Source organism: Oryctolagus cuniculus, chromosome 5 (assembly GCF_964237555.1).
Source record: "Oryctolagus cuniculus chromosome 5, mOryCun1.1, whole genome shotgun sequence".
Lineage (NCBI taxonomy): Eukaryota > Metazoa > Chordata > Mammalia > Lagomorpha > Leporidae > Oryctolagus > Oryctolagus cuniculus.
This window is the reverse complement of record NC_091436.1, coordinates 94,617,071-94,637,753: the sequence shown is the minus strand read 5'-3', so window position 1 is coordinate 94,637,753 and position 20,683 is coordinate 94,617,071. Positions and strand designations below refer to the sequence as shown.

The window sequence follows — 20,683 nt, the reverse complement described above, 5'->3', positions numbered from 1 at the left end:
TAAGGCTTACAGCAAACAGGATGAAAGATAGGTTTATGTATATGGGAAGTGGGCAATGCTTTTAAACAGGAAAGGATTTTGCTACCTCTGTCTTCTCAGAGGCGAGAGATAAGGGTGGCACTGTGTTCTTTTGGGCTTAAAGAAAATCAGAGTCAGTGAGCAGATGGTTTATTATTCGGGCAAAGTAAAACAAAATAAATCTCTCATCTGAAATCGTTTTTTGGGGAAAAAATTATCACTTTCACAGATGTACTTGAAGTTGGCACAGAAATGAGAACATGTTGAATTTGAATCAATTGCTCTGATTCCTTATGTTTTCTGTTAACTGTTAGTCAAATGCTCTTCTGCTATACTTGGCAAAATAACAATAAAGAATAAACTTTAATCCTAAACAAAATGATTAATCATCCAAGAAGCATTTGTATCAAAATTGTGTGGGAAATGCATTGAACAACATTAATTCAAGCCCTGTCACTAAAATTTAATGTTTAAACAATAAGTTTCACTCACAAACCAATGATTTGATAGGAGAATCAGGAGAAGCAGTCAGGTGTCAGTTTATGTGGCTCATCTGACAGTATTGTAAAATTTAAAAATCATTAATCCATGTATTTCACCTTGCTTAGAAAGATGGTGAAGACATACCGATGAGCAGTCCCAGATGGCTATAGTGTTGCTCAGAAGTTTGGACGAAAACCAGAGCCGAATTCAGGAATAACCTTAATGTGATCATTCAGAAATATCTGAGCATGTGACAGAAATTAGGGAACATTCTGCTTGGAATATCCTTAACTCCTGTCACCTCATATTGCAGTTTTTTTTTACAAAGCCTGTAGGATCTATTTTAATCTTAGGTTATTCATTGGCGATCACAACTCTATTTTTTGAGGCATTCACATGAAAATCGTCAGAGGTCTTCTTAATCCCTATTTATTTCACAGGCTCCATATCTAATTTATCAATAATCCCTGTCAGCTCCTCCTTAAAAATAGACCAAAATCTTCCCACCTTCCTCCAGTGTCTTCATTTTCCCTTGGCGGTGGCAAATGTTTCATCTCCCTGTTTTTCGTCTGCAGTTCCCTCAAGTAACCACAGGAGTGGCTGATATTAAATCACAGGCCCTTCAACATCTACCCTCTTCTCAAATTCCTGCATTGATTTCCCACAAAGTAAAAGACAAAGTCAACAATAAAAAACCGCTGAGATCTGTGTCTTTTCTCCCCCTTACCTTTCTGACCTCATTTCCCATGACTGATTCCTTTAACTAATTCTGCACCAGCAATGCTGGTCTTTTTGCACAAATCAGAAATATTATTGCCTCAGGGCCTTTGCACTTGCTAGTCACAGTTTCTGGAGTGTTCGTCTCCAGAAGTATGACTAACCACTTCTTCCAGATGCTTACTGAAATGAAATGCTCTCAATGAAGTACCCTCTCTAAAACTAGAATATCACATTGCACATAGTTTTTCCTTCCCATGCTATATTTTTCTTTGTAGTACTGTAACAAAATAGACTGTGTATTTTACATTCACATATTTTTTTTTTTTTTGACAGGCAGAGTTAGCCAGCGAGAGAGACAGAGAGAAAGGTCTTCCTTTTCTGTTGGTTCACCCCCCAAAATGGCCGCTTCTGCCACTGTGCTGCAGTCGTCCTGGGATCCGAAGCCAGGAGCCAGGTGCATCCTCTTGGTCTTCCATGCGGGTGCAGGGCCCAAGGACTTGGGACATCCTCCACTGCCCTCCCAGGCCACAGCAGAGAGCTAGACTGGAAGAGGAGCAACTGGGACAGAATCCGGCACCCCAACCGGGACTAGAACCTGGTGTGCCGGCGCTGCAGGCGGAGGATTAGCCTACTGAGCCGCGGCGCCGGCCCTACATTCACATCTTAGTTGTCTTTCTCCTCACTAGAGGAGAAGCAACAAGAAGGCAGTGATTTCTATCTGTGTTCACTGCTACATTCCCCAGCAATTACAAGTGTGCCTATCATACACTAAGAATAATAAATGTGCTGAATTAATCCATTTATTAATTTTTGGATTTTTCCTACCTAATGACATTTTATTTATAATTAACAATCCACAAGAGCTTAACTTGGGGCTTCAGTTGGATGAGCATGTGTGCATCAATCTAGGGCCCTTTTGCTCCAGCCATGAAGTGAACATATTCATATAAATTGACTAATAAGAAAAGTGAGAAATTCAGCATCAATAGGAAGAAACATAATGAGTAGGCAGATTCCTAAACCATCAGGCCTTCATTCATGAGCTTTATTGTAACCCAGGTAAACACCAAGAATTAGAGTAGCATGCTCAGCAAAAGTAAGAATTAAGCTTCTATACATGTCTTTTTCTATGTGTTACATGACTGACTCAGTTTCTGCTAATGCATGTTTTTTCAACTGCAACAAAGGAGGTAAACCAAGTATTATATTTTCCTAACCTATACTGTCATGGATCCTTTCAGTATGGACTTCTCTGTTCAATAATACAGCTAACATAAGAAAACTGCGATACTAAAAGGCAATTTAACATGGATATTGGATGTTTTATAGAGTTGTTAAAATAATAAATTACACTTGATCTTAGCCAAAAGGCCGAGAAGCGATTAAAATAATAAATTAATAACACTTGAGAAAGGATGGAACAAAAACTAGGCAATCTCAGCATCAACAATTTCTGGGTCTTCCATCAGATCTCTGCCATTAAATATTACTCACATCCAAGGCCCAAGTTCTCTGCCCTTCAGTCCACACGTGTGAAGGAAACCATGACTGGGGCCAGCATTGTGTTGCAGCAGCTTAAGCTGCTGCCTGCAATGCTAGTATCCCCTGTCAGCACCAGTTTCAATCCCAGCCACTTCTGATCCAGCTCCTTGCAAATGGCCTGGGAAAAGCAGCAGAGGATGGCTCAAGTGTTTGGACCACTGTCACCCATGTGGTAGACCTGGATGAAGCTCCTGGCTCCTGGTGTTGGCCTGGCTTAGCCCTAGCCATTGCAGCCGTCTAGGGAGTGAAACAGTGGATGGAAGATTCTCCCTCTCTCTCTCTCTCTCTCTCTCTAACTCTGACTTTAAAATAAATAAATAAACCTTACAAAAAGGAAAGTATGATTGACTAAGTGTGAAATGAAATTCCACTTCAGGCTTATCAGATATTGTCAGAAATCCAGGGTGCTGGGCTAGTGCTATGGTGTCCATAGACCCACCATTAGAGGTGAAGAAAGATTTCTCCAAAATTGTATACTGAAACTCTATGTCCCAGGAAGTCCATAAACAGGATTTTAGCATTAGGCCCTGTTATGACTTCACACAATGGAGATCATTGCACTCACATGATGTAATTTTTACTCTAATCATAAATATTAAGGTAAATAGCCTTGCTTGATTTCAAATGGAAGGTTAGTTATTGACTTGATCATGTTACATAAGCTTCAAATTGTTATCTGTTTTAGTAACGTTGTTCTTAGTAACTTTCACAACTTAATTTTATAAATTGTCAGTTTTTATGCTTCCTGCATTCTCCTATACATCACAGACCCCATGTTATGTAGAGTCCTCTTCCAGTCCATGAATTTGTCAGAGCAATCAAAATGAAAAATCTTAGACATATAAAATAAATGTTTGTCTTATTGTAATATTTGTCCTTGTTATGTGAGAAGAGTATTTCTTTGGATTAGAAAATTTAAGATTAGTTGTAAGAACATCATTATGATTCTTGTGATTCTTCAATCCTCATCGCCTTACCATCTGTGCAGTATCCAAAAGATTTTAGTCAAATCTGTTTCTAAGTGGATATATATGCATGCTCACATGTGTGCTCGCTTATTTGTTTCCTCACTTACAAACCAACAGGAAAATCTGGGAAGGAGAAATTGCTATTTATTTGACATCTCAAAATGGTATTTACTCTTTACTGAAGGATCAGCATGTTTATCCCTGCATAAAGATCTTGCCCAACTTAGATACCTCTTTGTTGACTTTGGAGCAGATTATGAAATCCCAAAGAGCCCTGGATTCTTGAAAATTCTCTGCCAAATTAAGTTTTACTTGTAAATAATACCGACAATTATTCAAGACTGTTTGTAAAGGAATATTTCTGCTCTTATATCCCTGGATCAGATTTTTTTTCTCTAAAGACAGTGCTTATTCTAGTTTCTTAGTATGTTCCATTAATATTTTCCCCAGATAACATTAGCAGAAATTAAATGGTTCATTGCTTTGGGAAAATTTTACTCTCCACTCAATAGTTTGAATTTAAGGTATTTTTTTTTCTTTTTTTTCCCCCTGCTTTACTTCCCTTTGAAAAGCTTCAGGCAGAATTTAAACCAGGAATTCAATATACCTAAGTGTTACAGTAATAAGTTAGAAATGGGCTTTCTACAAAATCTTTCCTTAAAATGTATTGCTAAGCAGTGCCCTCTCTTATCCCAATAAATTTAATAAAAAAGTTGAAGTAGTCTTTTCTCAATAGAAGACTTCAAAAAGCTAGACAAATCTTCAGAATAAGTTTTGGGGAAACATGGAATTATACTTGAATGTACACCAAACACCAGTTGCCAATCACTACTTTAAAAATAGTAATAAATAAATATAAATATTAAATACATAATTTAAAATACAAAGAATTTTTTGAAAAAGGAATAATAGAAAGAAATTGTTAATACATTTTGCCATCAAAATTAAAATATAGTCTCTTTTTATTTAAACTCTTGTCTTTCACTTTTTGAGAGACTTAAAATTGTAAGCATTCTTCATGAGAATTACAAAATTAATGAAAAGGATAGAAAGGCTTCTAACTGAAGCAAAAGGCAGTAGTTTGATTTAGCACAGAGAAGAGCCTGAGGGGTTGATTTACTTTCAAAGACAATTGGACAACTGTTCTCTATGCCAATGTCCAAGTGTCCTTCATCGCCACAGAGGGCAAACCTAGAGACAGTGGGCGAAAAATTCCAATTAAAACATGAAAACACATGTTTAAATGTGTTAGACAGTGAATCACAGCACTAAGTTAATATTAGTTCAGGTGGAACCTCAAAAAATCTACCAATTCTCAGAACAATTGTTTTTAAAGATCCCAAGGGATTGCTAATAAACAGCCTAAGCTGAGAATCACTGGTATGAAACAAAAGGATTCTTTAAAACATATTTCATTGGAGCATATTAAAAATTGAGTAAATAACTTATGGATATGGAAAGTATGCCTACCTTTCTCTAAAGATGCTTATTCTTAAGTCTCTATCTCTCTGAGAAGATCTCATATTTGTCCATACTTGTGGATTTAGAAGAGTAAAAGCCGTAATTTTGAATTTAGACATGAAACTGAATTAGTTTTTCCTCCTTTACAAAAGGGATTACTAATTATCAAACCAAACACTGCCATCTACAATGAACAGAAACAGAAGAATCTCTAGGTTAATAACTAGCTATGATTCAGCCATTGTCCTATTCCTTAGCATCATCTTGCTTTTCTTACAATGTCAATACCACCCAGCTCTTACTCCAAAGGACATTACCTTAATTCCACCTCTAGCATGTTAGGTCAAGCCTATATCTTTTCCCCTTGGACATGAGCTGGAATTCACAAAAGAACTACAAGATAATAAGAAATCATTTAAAATACCTACATAAAATTCAGAATTTTGTTTTTGTCACAGTCAGCTTATCTGAAAAGCTTGTTTCAGTTGATCTACTATCTGGACATTTATAAGTTAGTCCTCTAGTATAGCCACAAGTTGCAAGCATATAGCTCATTTTTCTCATTTGTTTTCACCCTGCTAATCTCCATGTGGCAACTTCATGGTCTTGCCATGAGTATTTACCTGATCTGCTTTCTGCTGCTATAAAGGAATACCACATCCTAGATAATTTATAAGCAATACAAATTTACTTGACTCATGACTCTGGAGTCTGGGAAGCCCACAAATATGGCACTGGCATCTGGCAGAGGCCTCCATGCCATGTCCTAACATGATGGAAGAGCAAACAAACACACATGAGACAAAACAGAAAAAAAGTGGGTCCGTTTCATACTTTTTGACAGGAACATGTTTCCCTAGTGACTAATCCATTCCCACAGTAATCGCATCATCTTTTCATGAGGGTGTAACTTAATCAGCTCTTAAAGATTCCTGCTCTTACTTTGCAATTGCAAATAAATTTCAACATACATTTTAGAGGAGATATCCAAATCATAGTAAATGGTTCTTTCTATTTTGCTTTTATCTTTCTGATAACAACCCAGATAAGAAAATTCTGCCCTTTAGTTTTTAGAAGAAAGAACCAGAATAGGAGGAGCAGGAAGAGGAAGAACAAGAGGAAGAGAAGACCTAATTTATTTTATCAATACTATGTGTCATCTGCTTTATATACAATAGGTCTGTGTATTATTATGATGGTCAACACTTGATCTTAGCCAAAAGGCCGAAAAGCCATATCATTATGATGCTCAAGACAACCTCTACTTGTGAATATTATTGTGCAAATTATGAGGCTATCACTCAAGAAGTTGAAATAACTCCCAAAGTTGCAATGATAGAAGAAACAGATAGAAATTCGTATGCAGCCTATACTGTGTCACAGCTCATATTCTTTCCACTTTCTTTTGCTTTCCTTCACTTGTCCTGTTTGTGAGAAAAAGCAGTTATTTCTTCTGAGTTGCCACAAGTTCAGAACATGCCAGTTCCATGTAAGTTCATGTGGATGGCACCTGCCATTATTGAGCATCACTCATTTCCTTTGGGCCAGTCTTTCTTCAAGGTGTTTTTTTTTTTTTTTTTTTTTTTTCCAAAAAAGATTTAGGGCCAGCGCCGCGGTTCACTAGGCTAATCCTCCGCCTAGCAGCGCCGGCACACCGGGTTCTAGTCCCGGTTGGGGCGCCCGATTCTGTCCCGGTTGCCCCTCTTCCAGGCCAGCCCTCTGCTGTGGCCAGGGAGTGCAGTGGAGGATGGCCCAAGTGCTTGGGCCCTGCACCCCATGGGAGACCAGGAGAAGTACCTGGCTCCTGCCTTCGGATCAGTACCAGCTGCAGCGCGCCAGCCGTGGCGGCCATTGGAGGGTGAACCAACAGCAAAAGGAAGACCTTTCTCTCTGTCTCTCTCTCTCACTGTCCACTCTGCCTGTCAAAAATAATAAAAAAAAAGATTTAGTCTTTAAATAATACCCTACGTCTCCTCCAACTCAGTTGTAATAATTACAATATTGACAGTAATTTAAGCTAAGGTTCATTGACTAATCATTATTATTGTGTTATTTTTGAAAATTAAAAATTTTAATCTTTATAATGATCTGTGAGTGAAGTACTCTAATTGTCTTCATTACACAGATGATGAAATTGAGACAGAAAGCAGTTGGAATTGCTGGCAGTGTGACAGACAACCACTATAATGCAACAAGGTAACGATAAAATTAGTGTAATAAGCAATGAACATGCTAGCCCAAGGCATTTTCTTCATTTGTCATCTGTGCCCATGTGTGGAAGGAATGATCCAGATGACTAGCGGTTGAAAAAGGATTTTTCTTGAAGGTTGAGGAGAGAGACTCAAGAACTCATTTGGAATGTAAGAGAAATGGATGAATAAGTGCTTCAGTAAGTTAAACATCTGGATACCTTAAAAGGATTTTAGAAATAGAAGTTACGATTAATGTATCTGTAATTACTTCTGTGCCCTTTCAATTAGGCATGACTTAAACTGAAAACTTGATTCCGTGTTTAATGTGATAAAGTCAGACTGGATGGTTTCTATCGTCCAATCCTGAAAATGGAATATTTGGTCACAAAGCAGATAAACCAGCTCCTCAAGTGGTTGAAGAGTGTGCAAGTTTAAAGAGAAAAACAATGTGATAGCTTCTTATAAGTTGTATTTCTACAAATGAAATATAAATATAAGGCTCTCATTGTATTTTGAAGAGAAAGAACCTCTTCATATTACCCTTTAAATTCATATGCCCATCTCATCTATTACTTTTTTTCATGGAAACTTTGTTTCAATTTTCTGGTTCACTAAATGCACTCAGGCTTTCATTACTCATTGCCATCATTTAAACTGCAACTTTTATGTTTCAGAGGGTCTAGAAATATCCATGAAGAATCAAGCAATTTTAGGAAATTGAACAATAAAAACCAAAGATAGAGGGATGTCCTTGTAATAAGTATTTTATCAGGATTGGGGAGGAAATATGACCTAAGGAGAAAATATTGTTAATTTAATAATATATTCATGCAATTATATTTATTAATTATAGTTTATACTTTAAAATTTTGCAGAAATGATTAACTTCGTGATTTTATTTCTCCAAGAGTTGATTTTCATTCAGTAGTTTGCAGGCAGACAATTGGTGTAGTTTCCTCATATCATAATTTGCTTGTGTTGAGGAAGCTGGGGCAATTCAGTTATTTTGAAAAGGGACTTCAAAGCAAACATGGAACATCTGTATTATGAAAAAATGTATTTATTTCAAAGGGTTTTTTTGCATCAAAGTAAACTTAAACTAACTTGGTATACATGTGGAAAGAAGATCCAATTTGATGCACTAAGGAGGATTAGACATCTGTTTGAAAATAGTCCCCATTAGAAGAACAGAAATTCTGCTAAATTAAAGCAAGAACAAATATGAAATTTATGGTGAATTTGTGTGGAGCAATGGTGAAATCATTGGTAGTTGATGGAAAGTTGATAGGGATAATGCCCCAAGGAGATCAGCTATTGACAAATGTAAGGGGAGAAACAAATTAAGTCTGCAACTGCAGACCATTCACAACAATAAGCTAAGAAAATTCTTGTCTTCTTCATGAAGAACATCTTTCTGCCAAGGGATATTTGGATATTTATAACATCATTTGCAGGCCGTACAAATTATCATTTTAAAATTTATCCTGATATAAATGATTGAATTTTGAGTCGTGCCTGTGGTTGTCCTGGCAGGGACAAATCAAATGATTTTGCCACCCTTTCATGGCCTGCTGGACAAATATTTCCCATCCCTGCAATAGGACCCAAGATAAGCAGGAAAAATAATAGCCAACAGAATGGATGTTAAACTTACATACTCTGACCAAAAAATTAAAGTGGAACAAAGGTTTTCCCCATTGGGAGCCAAAACTGTTGCACACAGGACAGCTACAGACAAGAGCAAAACTTTCCATGGAAATTTTTAACAAGCGATATTAAGGTCTTGAAGCATTTCTTGTAAGAATTGTAAAAGGAGATGACACATCATTTTACCAGTGATCTTGAAGACAAAACGCAGTCAAAGCAATGATTCCCAAGAGGTGGAAGTGGTTCAGTTAAAAAAAGAAGCAGCCTGGTCTAGAGCCACGGTAATGCCACCAGTGTCTTGGGAATGTTCAAGCCATTTGCTTCTTGTAAGAAATTAACCACCCATTTTCTTTTTTAGATATAATTTTTTCTAAGTTTGTTAACACAAATAGGACAGAACTTTTATTCTAAAAAATTATGTTATTGGTTATCACTCATCCAAACTTCAGTAAAGCTGTTAGGCACCTATATACACATTGCCAACAGGTAGAAACAGCAAGCAAATTTGGTGTCCAGGTTGTGGATATTATGTATCTATTTATGGGCACATGGTATACATACATATATTATATGTTATATTATATTATATGTATATATTATATACATATATTATGCAGTCATACATGTATATACATAGAAAAAAGTGGATTTCAGAGAAAGTGCTTTAATTTAGATACTGGGCTATGAAAGACGAAATATCAACATAAATGTATTAAAAAATAGTTAGACCAAAACTATGTTATTGGTAGAGAATATAATATAAACCACTGTGAGTAGTGACAATGGTGAATCAACTGATCATTTCTCTTTAAATACCTGCCTTTATGGAAGCCAGCTTGAAAGATAGAACATTCTTTTTTGGAAGGGAAACTTGGGAGTCACACTCTGCTCCGTCACCCATTACCCTTGAAGCCAGTTTTTAAAATGTCATCCCTGACATTTATCTCCTTTCTGTGACCTAAGAAATGTGATTAGTGCATGATAAAAAATTAATAACATTTAATGCTCATTATGTGTCTATTCCCACAAACTGAAATGCTGTTTCTTCCACACTTCTACTCATTTTTAATCCTCATAGTATTTCAAGTTCCAACTCAAATACAAAAGCAATGATCAGAACAGCTATTAGAAATTTCCTCTAGTTTTCCATCTCCATTTAGCGCAGAACTAATTACACCTCTGTGCTCTCCAGACCTCCTTGTTGGAAACACCATGAAGTGATTTTAAAATGGATGAGGCATATGTTAGAAGGAACCAAGTCCTGAAAGATTTTTATGTGAACCACTTCAAATTTAAATCTACTGCAGATTAGGTTTGACAGAGAAGAAAATATGGATATTGAGTGTTTTGCCAAATCCAGCAGGGGTTATAAGGCCTCCTCCAAGACTTTCTACAGCTCCTCTACTGCATATCATGCTTTAGAATATAGAGTAATGACTTATCCATTTCTCTGTACTTAAGTTCTTACTACAGAGTCTAAGACATTATACGTACGTATTCATTAGGTGTTTGTAGATTGGGTAAATGAAAAATGTCCATTGTTCTTACTGTCTATATTTTCTCAAAAAAACATTTTGTTAAAATACCTACTAAGAAAGGCAACATGTGTACAGATAAATGGGAATTTTTGTGTCACCTGATCACACTCATATCTAAAACCAAGTTAAGAACAAGTCATTACTACCACCCCCAGAGTCCTCTCTATTCCCTTCCCCCATTTCTTCTTTTTTAATGCATGAGCTAAGAGTATATTGTCATTTACATGGTATCATTCAATGAAGCAGTATTCATAAATATATACCAAATATAATTGTTATACTCTTTCTATATGTTACGTACCCCAAAGGAAAAAAAAAGTGACAGTTCTCTTTCTGGGTCTGGCTTATCTTTTACTTTAGACTTTTTAAATTTATTTGAAAGAATTACAGAGAGGTAGAGACAGAAAGAGAGAGGTCTTCCATCCACTGGTTCACTCCCCAAATGGCCACAATGGCTGTAGCTACACCAGTTCAAAGCCAGGGGCTGGAAATTCTTCCAGGTGTTCAATGTGGGTGTACTGGCCCAAGGAATTGGGTCATTCTCATTTGCTTTCCCAGGAGCAATAGCAGGGAGCTGGATTGGAAGAGGAGCAGCTGGGTCTTGAACCAGCACCCATATGGGATGCCAATGCTGCAGGCCAGGGTTTTAACTCACTGAGTCACTGCACTGGCCCGGGGTCTGGCTTATTTCACTAAGTGGGATGATCTCTAGTTGCATACATTTTGTTAGAAATGTTAGAAATAATTTCATTCTTGTTTATAGCTGAGTAAATTTCCACGATAGATGTATACCACATTTTCTTTATTTTCCAATTTCTTCACTTAAAAAATTAATATATATTTAAAATTGTACATTCTCAGGATACTAGGGAGCTGTTTTGTTAAATGTATTAAAAAGAAATTTTATGGCTAACATCCAAATTTATTAAAGATACTCTTTTAATTTCATGTTAATGTGATATTAATACTGAGAGCAGACTCAATGGAGTTCATAGATACATTTCTACATATATATATGTGTGTGTATATATATATATATATATATATATATATATATATATATCCAGTTTTGCCAGCATTTATTAAAGAGCATACCCTTTCTCCAAAAACCAATTGTCTATCTGTACATGGGTTAATTTCCTGCACTCTATTAAGTTCAATTGATCTATTTGTTGGTTTTGATGACAGCACCATGCTATTTCATAGTTTTGTAGTATGCTTTTAAGTCAGGTATTGTGATGCCTTCAGCTTGATTTTTTTTTTTTTTTTGGCCTGGGAACACATTTGCTATTCTAGGTCTTTTGTTATTTCATATCAACTTTAACATTTTTTCTAATTCTTTGAAGAATGCATTGCTATTTTGATAGAGATTGCATTGAGGATGTAGATTGCTTAGGTGGTATAGACATATTAATAATATTAATTATTCCAGTCCATATACAAGGGATATCTTTACATTTTTTTGTGTCCCTGGTGATTTCTCCCATTGATGTTTTGTAATTTTCATTGCAGAAATCTTTTTCTTCTTTGGTTTCACTTATTCCTTGTGGCTATTGTGGATGGAATTTCTGTTTTAAATTCTCTTTTGGTAAATTCATCATTAAGAGTGTAGAAAAACTAATATTTCTGTGTGTTTATTTTGTAACCTGAAACTTTATTGAATTGGTTTATAAGTCCTAAAATCTATTTGGTGGAGTTAATAGGTTTTCCATATACAACATCATGCCATCTAAAAACATAGATATTTTGGCTTCTTCCTTTCCAATTTTGTTGTCCTGTATGTCTTTCTTCTCCTGAGGTACTATCAGTTGATGTTAGACTAGTAGCTACTGGTGTCTCTGCTAACTTTTCCGCAGGTTTCTATTTCTTAGTTCCACCAGCAGGTGCAGGTTGAGAAGATGTTGTTGATGCTGGAGCAATGGATGCAGGCATGAAGTGGGAGCCAAAGCAGTACCCAGTGTTGTGTCCAGTGTTACAGCTGTTGCTATAGAAGAACTAACTGTGGTAGTGGTGGCAGGATTTGATGTTGGTTGCAGCTGGTGCTGGTCTTGTCATTGCTTTGGGTTTTGTCACCATAACAATCACAAAGTTTTTCCTGTCAGTTGTATATATTTTTGAGTGCAATGTCATCACTGAGTATTTTCCTGCATAAATTAATTTTTGACCTGCACAGGAAAGACATCTTTCCCCTTTTCAGATTTAATCTTCTCTTTCAGTACTTTCACTGTCTCCTTGGAGTCAATGCTGATCTTGAAGATCTGCTGCTGGAGGATTTTCAGCATGATCTGAGGGGTACTGTCACACAACTCTGCTGCTAAGCCTGCAATGGGTGCTCAATGATTTGGCAGGCAACAGTTTAATATGCAACAGTGCAGGCCCCTGGGATTTGTTTATTATCATTATTATTATTATTATTGAAGGCTTTATTACTGGAAATGTGCCTGAGTGTCTCAGTAGAATACCTAAGACTTACTAGAGAGTTTCGGGGGTGTGTGTTGGGTGGGGCCAGGGAGCTCTGGACCCTATTAATGGGTAGAGCAAGAGTCCAGAGTGATAAACAAGTTGGGCTTGGTGGAGTTCTTCTTGCTAACATTAGTAGGTGTATGTGATGTTGGATCTTGCTGGTGTGTTCACAGTGCCTGCCCTTCTCTCTGTCAGGTTGAACCAGCTGAATCACAGCCTAGAGAGTTCACAGTGCCTGAGCATTCTTCCTACTCAGGTATATGCACTGCATATACCCACTCATTACTAGTCCCCTGGGTCCTCTAAGGGGTTTTCATGAATATGCAGTGAGGTCTGAGTTTCCTCAGCCAGACTTGATGGATGCATGGGAACTCAGCCACAACCCACAATCCACTCAGCTCTATGGATTGTGCCCATCTTACATTGTCACAGGCTGTGAAGGGGCCACCCTGCACCCTGTGAGCAGCTCCGTTCCTGGCACAAGCTGTTCCCTAAGTCAGAGCAAAGTTCAGTGGCAACTACACTTCAGCAAATTGAGCCTCACGCTTTGATGGAGCGAGGTGTATGAAGCTGATTTGTCATCCTTCTTGGAATAAAGTAGTCACCCAGCCCCTCAATCCTTCCCCATGCTGAACCCAAAGCCAGTGCAGATTGTAGAATTCTCCCTCGGTCAAAACCTCTATGGAGGGGGCTGTGAATGTCTTGGCAGCTTCCTCTCACCTTGTCCTGAGAAGATGGTGCTTCCCATCCAGTAGCTGGCTGTGTAGATGTAGAAGTGGCTGGTATTGATGTGTCTGTTCTCTTTCCTCACTGCCCCATAGATTCTCTGTTCTGTCCATCCTCCACTGAAAATTTCTCTTAATCTCTTGAGAACAAGATCCTTCCTTTGGTTTTCTGGTATCTTTCTTTGGCCGAAGTCAGCATAAGTTCTCATTGTTCAGCCACCTTGAAACTCCCAAATATTTTCCAATCTGAAGAAAACAGTTTACAGGAGATACATAGTAGAAGCTTTTTTTGTAAGTTTATGAATAAGCATAACTGTCAGCTTGACTCAGCACTCAAAAGTCTGGCTCACCACAGAAAAAAAATGTACACACAAACATATTATAGATAACACAGATCTAGATGTACGGAACAGATTTTTTAGTGGCTAAGAAGCCCATCTCCCTTACTAAAGTTCCTAGATACAATTCCTAGTTCTAACTCCTGGTTTCAACTTCTTGGTAACATACAACTTAGAAGGCAGCATATGAAAGCTCAAGTAATTGGGTTTTTGCCACACATATGGGAAATCTTAATGAGTTTCTGACTTCAGCTCAGGCCCAGCCATGACCTAGCCCAGCTGTTGCAAGCATTTGAGGAGTGAACTATCTGACAAGAGCTCTCTCTCTCTCTTCTTTTCTAAATGAATAATTAAAGTTTTAAATATATATATAAATATAATGCTGCATATTGCAGCTTGCTAGTTTAGATTTAATTTTTGTGAAGATATTATCCAGAAATAACATGGTTTAGGAGTCAACAGAATCAATTTCAAATTAATATATTAACCCAGTGATGTATTTAGTTAAGCTCAATTACTCCTATGTGATGCTTTAAAGATTTGAAAATTTCCATGGAAATTAAATTTAGTATGTGCTGCAATATTTGGTAATAGAATTTTCATAGTGTAGGAAAAATATGACATTGTTTAATTAAGAGTTGATTAAATACTAAGTGTTCGTATTTGATGATACTCATTGTTTCAGGAATAAAAATCAAAAGAAAAAGGAAGTAAGGAGTTAAGAAATATGAAATGGGAAAACAGACCGTGGAAAAAATCTTAGAAAAGGAAGGGTGAGAAAGAAAGGAAGCTTGGGGGCCGGCGCTGTGACATAGAAGGTAAAGCCACTGCCTGCTGTGCTGGCATCCCATATGGGCACTGGTTGGAGTCCCGGCTGCTCCACTTCTGATCCAGCTCTTTGCTATGGTCTGGGAAAACAATAAAGGATGGCCCAAGTCCTTCGGCCCCTGCACCAACATGGAAAAGGTGGGATAATCTCCTGGCTCCTGGCTTTTGGTCAGTGCAGCTCTTGATGCTGCAGCCATCTAGAGAGTGGACGAGCAGAAGAAAGTCTCTCTCTCTCTCTCTCTCTCTCTTTCTCTCTCTCTCTCTCTTTCTGCCTCTGCACCTGCTTCTTTGTAACTCTGCCTTGCAAATAAATAAATAAATCTTCAAATTAAATAGAAGCTTTTTCCTTCTCCATTTGCAGTGAACCTATTTATTTGTGGTACATCAATATTGTGAAACAGGCTTCTAAAACAAAGTGTTAAGAATTTTATTTATTTATTTATTTATTTATTTATTTGAAAGAGTTACACACAAAGAGAAGGAAAGGCAGAAAGAGAGAGAGAGAGAGAGAAAGGTTTTCCATCCGCTGGTTCACTCCCCAATTGGTTCCTGCCAATCCGAAGCCAGAGCCAGAAGCTTCTGGGTCTCCCACACAGGTGCAGGGGCCCAAGCCTGATTTCCCAGGCCATAGCAGAGAGCTGGATCAGAAGTGGAAGAGCTGGGACTCCAAGGATGCCCACATGGGATGCCAGCACTGCAGGCCGCAATTTTACCTGCTAAGCCACAGCACTGGCCCCAAGAGATTTAAAATCATTAAGATACTAAGTTCGAGCCAAGTATGTTTAGTAGCCAAGTAAACATACTAATCCCTGTATTTTTGACAACCCTTACAAAGACAACCATTATAACAAGATCACTAACAACCACATTTTTAATTATTCAAGAGAAATATATGTTCTAGTTCAGAAATGTAAAACAAGAACTTGTTTTGTTGAATATATTAGAGAGTAAATTACACTGAGGCTGATAATTAAAGTATGCTTCCAAATGTAAGGCATACTAAGAAACTGCTGACTGGTAGTTTAATAATAAATTCCTCACAGAAAAACTTTCATCATCTATACAATTAGGATACTTTCAGTTGCTAGTGTCATAAGCCCAACTTCAATTTGAGAAATAGAATGTAATGACTTGTGTACTGAGAAATCCCATAGGTGATACTAGTTTTAATGCACAGCTGGCTTTGGGAGCTTCGTGATTTTTTTCCCATGTCTTCCCCCCCTTCATTTTCCTTGCCTTCCCCTTCCTTCTTTCCCTTTGGTTTTATTTCTTTTCCTCTCCCCTCCCACTCACTCTCCCTACCCCCAGCAATCATCCCCCCCCACTCTCTTCTCATCCACTCCTCCTCTAATCATCTTCTTTTTCCTGGTTCTCTCTTTTATCTATTGCTCCTTCCACCTGTTGGCTCTAATTTCCTCTGTGTTAGATTCTTCCTTAAGCAGGTGCTCTCATTATAGTGAAAAAATCAGGAATATGGAACTTAATTTTGAAAGCTAACCTGCTTTAACAGAAAGGGCACTGTTTTTTATGGCATTAGCTTGAGTTTTGTAGCTGGTTGGCATGGTTGGAGACACTCAATTATCTCGGAACCAACCAAGGAAGTTCTTAAGGTTGCATGCTCTGATTGCCCAAGCCTGAGTGTGTTGTCACTCTGGTGATGCAAGAGCCAACTCTTCCTAAAATATCTCACTAGGCAGAGTTAAATAGTGGTGCCATAGTAGTGGTGTTTCTCAAACTTATATGTTGATATATAGAACCAAACTTAGGAGCTTATTAAAATGCATATACTAATTTTGTTAAGTTAGCAATAGAACCAGAAATTATGAACTTCAATACTCTCCCAGGTACTCTTGACCCTGTTGTTTTGGGAATCATACTTTGAAAACCACTACTACTCAGTGAAACATACTGGATAGACAAAAGTGACAAACACATTATAGCAATTAAGCCATCCATATATGTGGTTAAGATGAATTCCATTATTATAAAGAAACATATCCTTGATAAAAATTAAAATTTTGAATGAAACAAGAGAAGTCTTTCACAATTCCACATATAATAAAAGGAGTATTGAAGAGATATATAAAGACTATGATGACTTCTATCTGAGTTTATATGGAGGGAATATGTTATTTCCATAACAAGCATAGAATATGAGAGGGCGCTATCCAGAGGGACAAACTGAGAGATTGAACACGCCAGGATCCCTCGGTGTCTCCCCACACCCGAATCAGAGATGCAGTGGGCAGAGAGCAGCCATCTTGTTTATTTACATTCAGGTGTGAAAGAGGGCAGCTCTGCTTTTGCCTTCCAAACGTGGGAACTTCAGTGGTGGGGACCACAGTGGTTTGGAGCGACTCCCCACTCGTTGCACAGGGGGCACAATGGGTGCTGAACAACGGAGGCCCAGGAGCTTTAGGGCAAACAAAGAACCAGGAAGACCGGCCCCAATGGGCAGAGCTCGGTACCTCAAAGCCCTGGCACTAGCCTACTCAAGTTACCAGAAATAAACAAACTCTGAAAGGTAGAGTGCCTGCTTACAGTGGCTATTGGTTCAGACCCATAGCAGCCCATAGCAGAGAGAAATCAACCAGAAATTTAAGCCAAACAGAAATACGGAAGAACAAAGGAAAAATCCTGAATAAGCATATAGAAGAACCTCTGAACTTGCCAATGGAGAAGGCTAAATCATCCATAATAGAGGCTGAAGAAGAAGAATTTGAAGTCATGCCAGAAAAAGAATTCAGAAAATTGATAATCAGATTACTTAGAAGTAATGAGAAACAGATTCAAGATCTGAATGAAAAGCATGCCCCAGGATTAGACATCCTAAAGAGAAGCCAGAATGAAATACTGGAAATGAAAAACTAAATTGACCATATAAAAAAACACCGTGGAATCCCTCAGAAATCAAACAGATGAAATGGAAAAGCAAACATCAAAACTTGAAAACAAACTTCCAAAAATAATACAGTCAGATCAAACACAGGAAGAAGAAATTAGAAAATTAAAAAATACAGTTGGAGATCTACAAGATTCAATCAAGCATTGTAATGTCCGGATGATAGGAGTTCCTGAGGGTGTGGAAAGAGAGAATGGATTGGAAGGCGTTTCCAATGAAATAATATCAGAAAACTTCCAACATAGGCAGATTGATAGGGGATAGAAGGAACATTCCTCAATACAATTAAGGCAATTTATGATACACCAATGGCCAGCGTCATATTGAATGGGGAAAAGTTGGAGGCATTTCCATTGAAAACTGGCACTAGCCAGGGATGCCCACTCTCACTATTGCTATTCAATATAGTCCTAGAAGTTTTAGCCAGAGCCCTAAGGCAATAAAAAGAAATTAAAGGGATACAAATGGGAAAGTAGGAAGTTAAACTATCCCTATTTGCAGATGACATGGTCCTATATATAGGGGAGCCAAAAAATTCCTCTAAGAGACTATTAGAATTCATAGGAGAGTTTGGTGAAATAGGATATAAAGTCAATGCTCAGAAATCAACAGCCTTTGTATACACTGAAAATGCCATGGCAAAGGAAGAACTTCTCAGATCAATTTCATTCACAATAGCCACAAAAACAATCAAGTATCTTGGGATTAATATAACCAAAGGTATCAAAGATCTCTATGATGAAAATTATAAAACATTAAAGAAAGAAATAGAAGAAGACACAAAAAATGGGAAAATCTGTCATGTTCATGGATTGGAAAAATCAATATCATCAAAATGTCCATTCTCCCAAAAGCAATTTATAGGTGCAATGCGATACCAATCAAAATACCAAAGACATTCTTCACAGACCTAGAAAAAATGATGCTGAAATTCATATGGAGAAACAGGAGACAGCAAATAGTTAAAGCAATCCTTTACAATAAAAACAAAGTTGGAGGCATCACAATTCCAGACTTCAAGACATACTACAGGGCAGTTATAATCAAAACAGCATGGTACTGGTACAAAAACAGATGAATAGACCAATGGAACAGAATAGAAACACCAGAAATCAATCCAAACATCTATAACCAACTCATATTTGACAAAGGAGCTAAAACCAACCCCTGGAACAGGGACAGCCTCTTCAACAAATGGTGCTGGGAAAACTGGATGTCCACATGTCGAAGCATGAAACAAGACCCCTATCTTACACCACATACAAAAATCCACTCAACATGGATCAAAGAACTAAAGATATGCCGTGATGCCATGAAACTAATTGAGAGCATAGGGGAAACCCTTCAAGACATTGGAAAAGGCAAAGAATTCCTGGAGAAGACATCAGAGGCATAGGTACTCAAAGCTAAAATGAACAATTGGGATTACATCAAATTGAGAAGTTTCTGTACTGCAAAAGATACAATCAGGAAAGTGAAGAGGCAACAGACAGAATGGGAAAAAGTATTTGCAAACTATGCAACTGATAAATTATTAACAACTAGAATCTATAAAACGATCAAGAAACTCCACAAAAACAAAACAAACAACCCACTTAAGAGATGGGCCAAGGACCTCAATAGACATTTTTCAAAAGAGGATATCCAAATGGCCAACAGACACATGAAAAAATGTTCAAGATCTCTAGTCATCAGGGAAATGCAAATCAAAACCACAATGAGGTTTCACCTCACCCCGGTTAGAATGGCTCACATTCAGAAATCAACTAACCACAGATGCTGGCGAGGATGTGGGGAAAAGGAACACTAACCCACTGTTGGTGGGAATGCAAACTGGTCAAGCCACTATGGAAGTCAGTCTGGAGATTCCTCAGAAACCTGAATATAACCCTACTGTTCGACCCAGCCATCCCACTCCTTGGAATTTACCCAAAGGAAATTAAACTGGCAAATAAAAGAGCTGTCTGCACCTCAATGATTATTGCAGCTCAATTCACAATAGCTAAGACCTGGAATTAACCTAAATGTCCATCAGTAGTAGATTGGATAAAGAAATTATGGGATATGTACTGTATAGAATACTATACAGCAGCAAAAAAGATATCTAGTAATTTGCAACAAAATGGAAGAATCTGGAAAATATCATGCTGAGTGAAATAAGCCAGTCCCAAAGGGACAAATATCATATGTCCTCCCTGATTGGTATCAACTAACTGAGCACCTAAAAGGAAACCTGTTGAAGTGAAATGGACACTATGAGAAATAATGACCAGATCAGTCCTTCTCTTGACTGCCAAGGAACAGCTTACTATTTTATTCCTTTTAGTGTATTTTTGTTCTACTTAATACCATTGGTTGAACTCTTTAATTAATACAAAATTACCCTTAGTTGTTTAAAATTAACTCAGAAGTGACCTCTGTTAAATATAAGAGTGGGAATAAGAGAGGGAGGAGATATAAAGTTTGGCACATGCTCACTCGGACTTACCTCCAATGGTAGAGCTAGATATGTGCCAGGGGATTCCAATTCAGTTCCATCAAGGAGGCATGTACCAATGCCATCTCATTTGTTAAGGTGTTCAGCTTAAGTACATAATTGATCAAACAGATAGGTTAAGTGTCAAAGAAATTACACAAATAAGACCAGTGTCTACATATAATGAAGGATAGAATTAAAAAGGAGAGAATGATCCTATGGGGGAAAGCAGTATTCACAGCAGACTCATAGAATGGCAAATGCCCTAAATAGTACTCTGGCCTCAGAATCAGCCCTTAAAGCATTTGATCTGGTTAAAAGGCCCATGAGAGTTTTGCAGGCATGGAAACCCAAGACACTGTGCCAAAATTACCTAAATGAA

At 37.6% G+C, this 20,683-nt stretch overlaps 2 pseudogenes; both read right to left on the bottom strand.

The window, feature by feature from the left end:
* Positions 1 to 13,966, bottom strand: part of LOC100355870 (superkiller complex protein 8 pseudogene) — a 36,127-nt pseudogene extending 22,161 nt beyond the window's left edge.
* LOC127493289 (U2 spliceosomal RNA) lies at positions 2,434 to 2,604 on the bottom strand (annotated as a pseudogene).
* Positions 13,967 to 20,683: the final 6,717 nt, after the last annotated feature.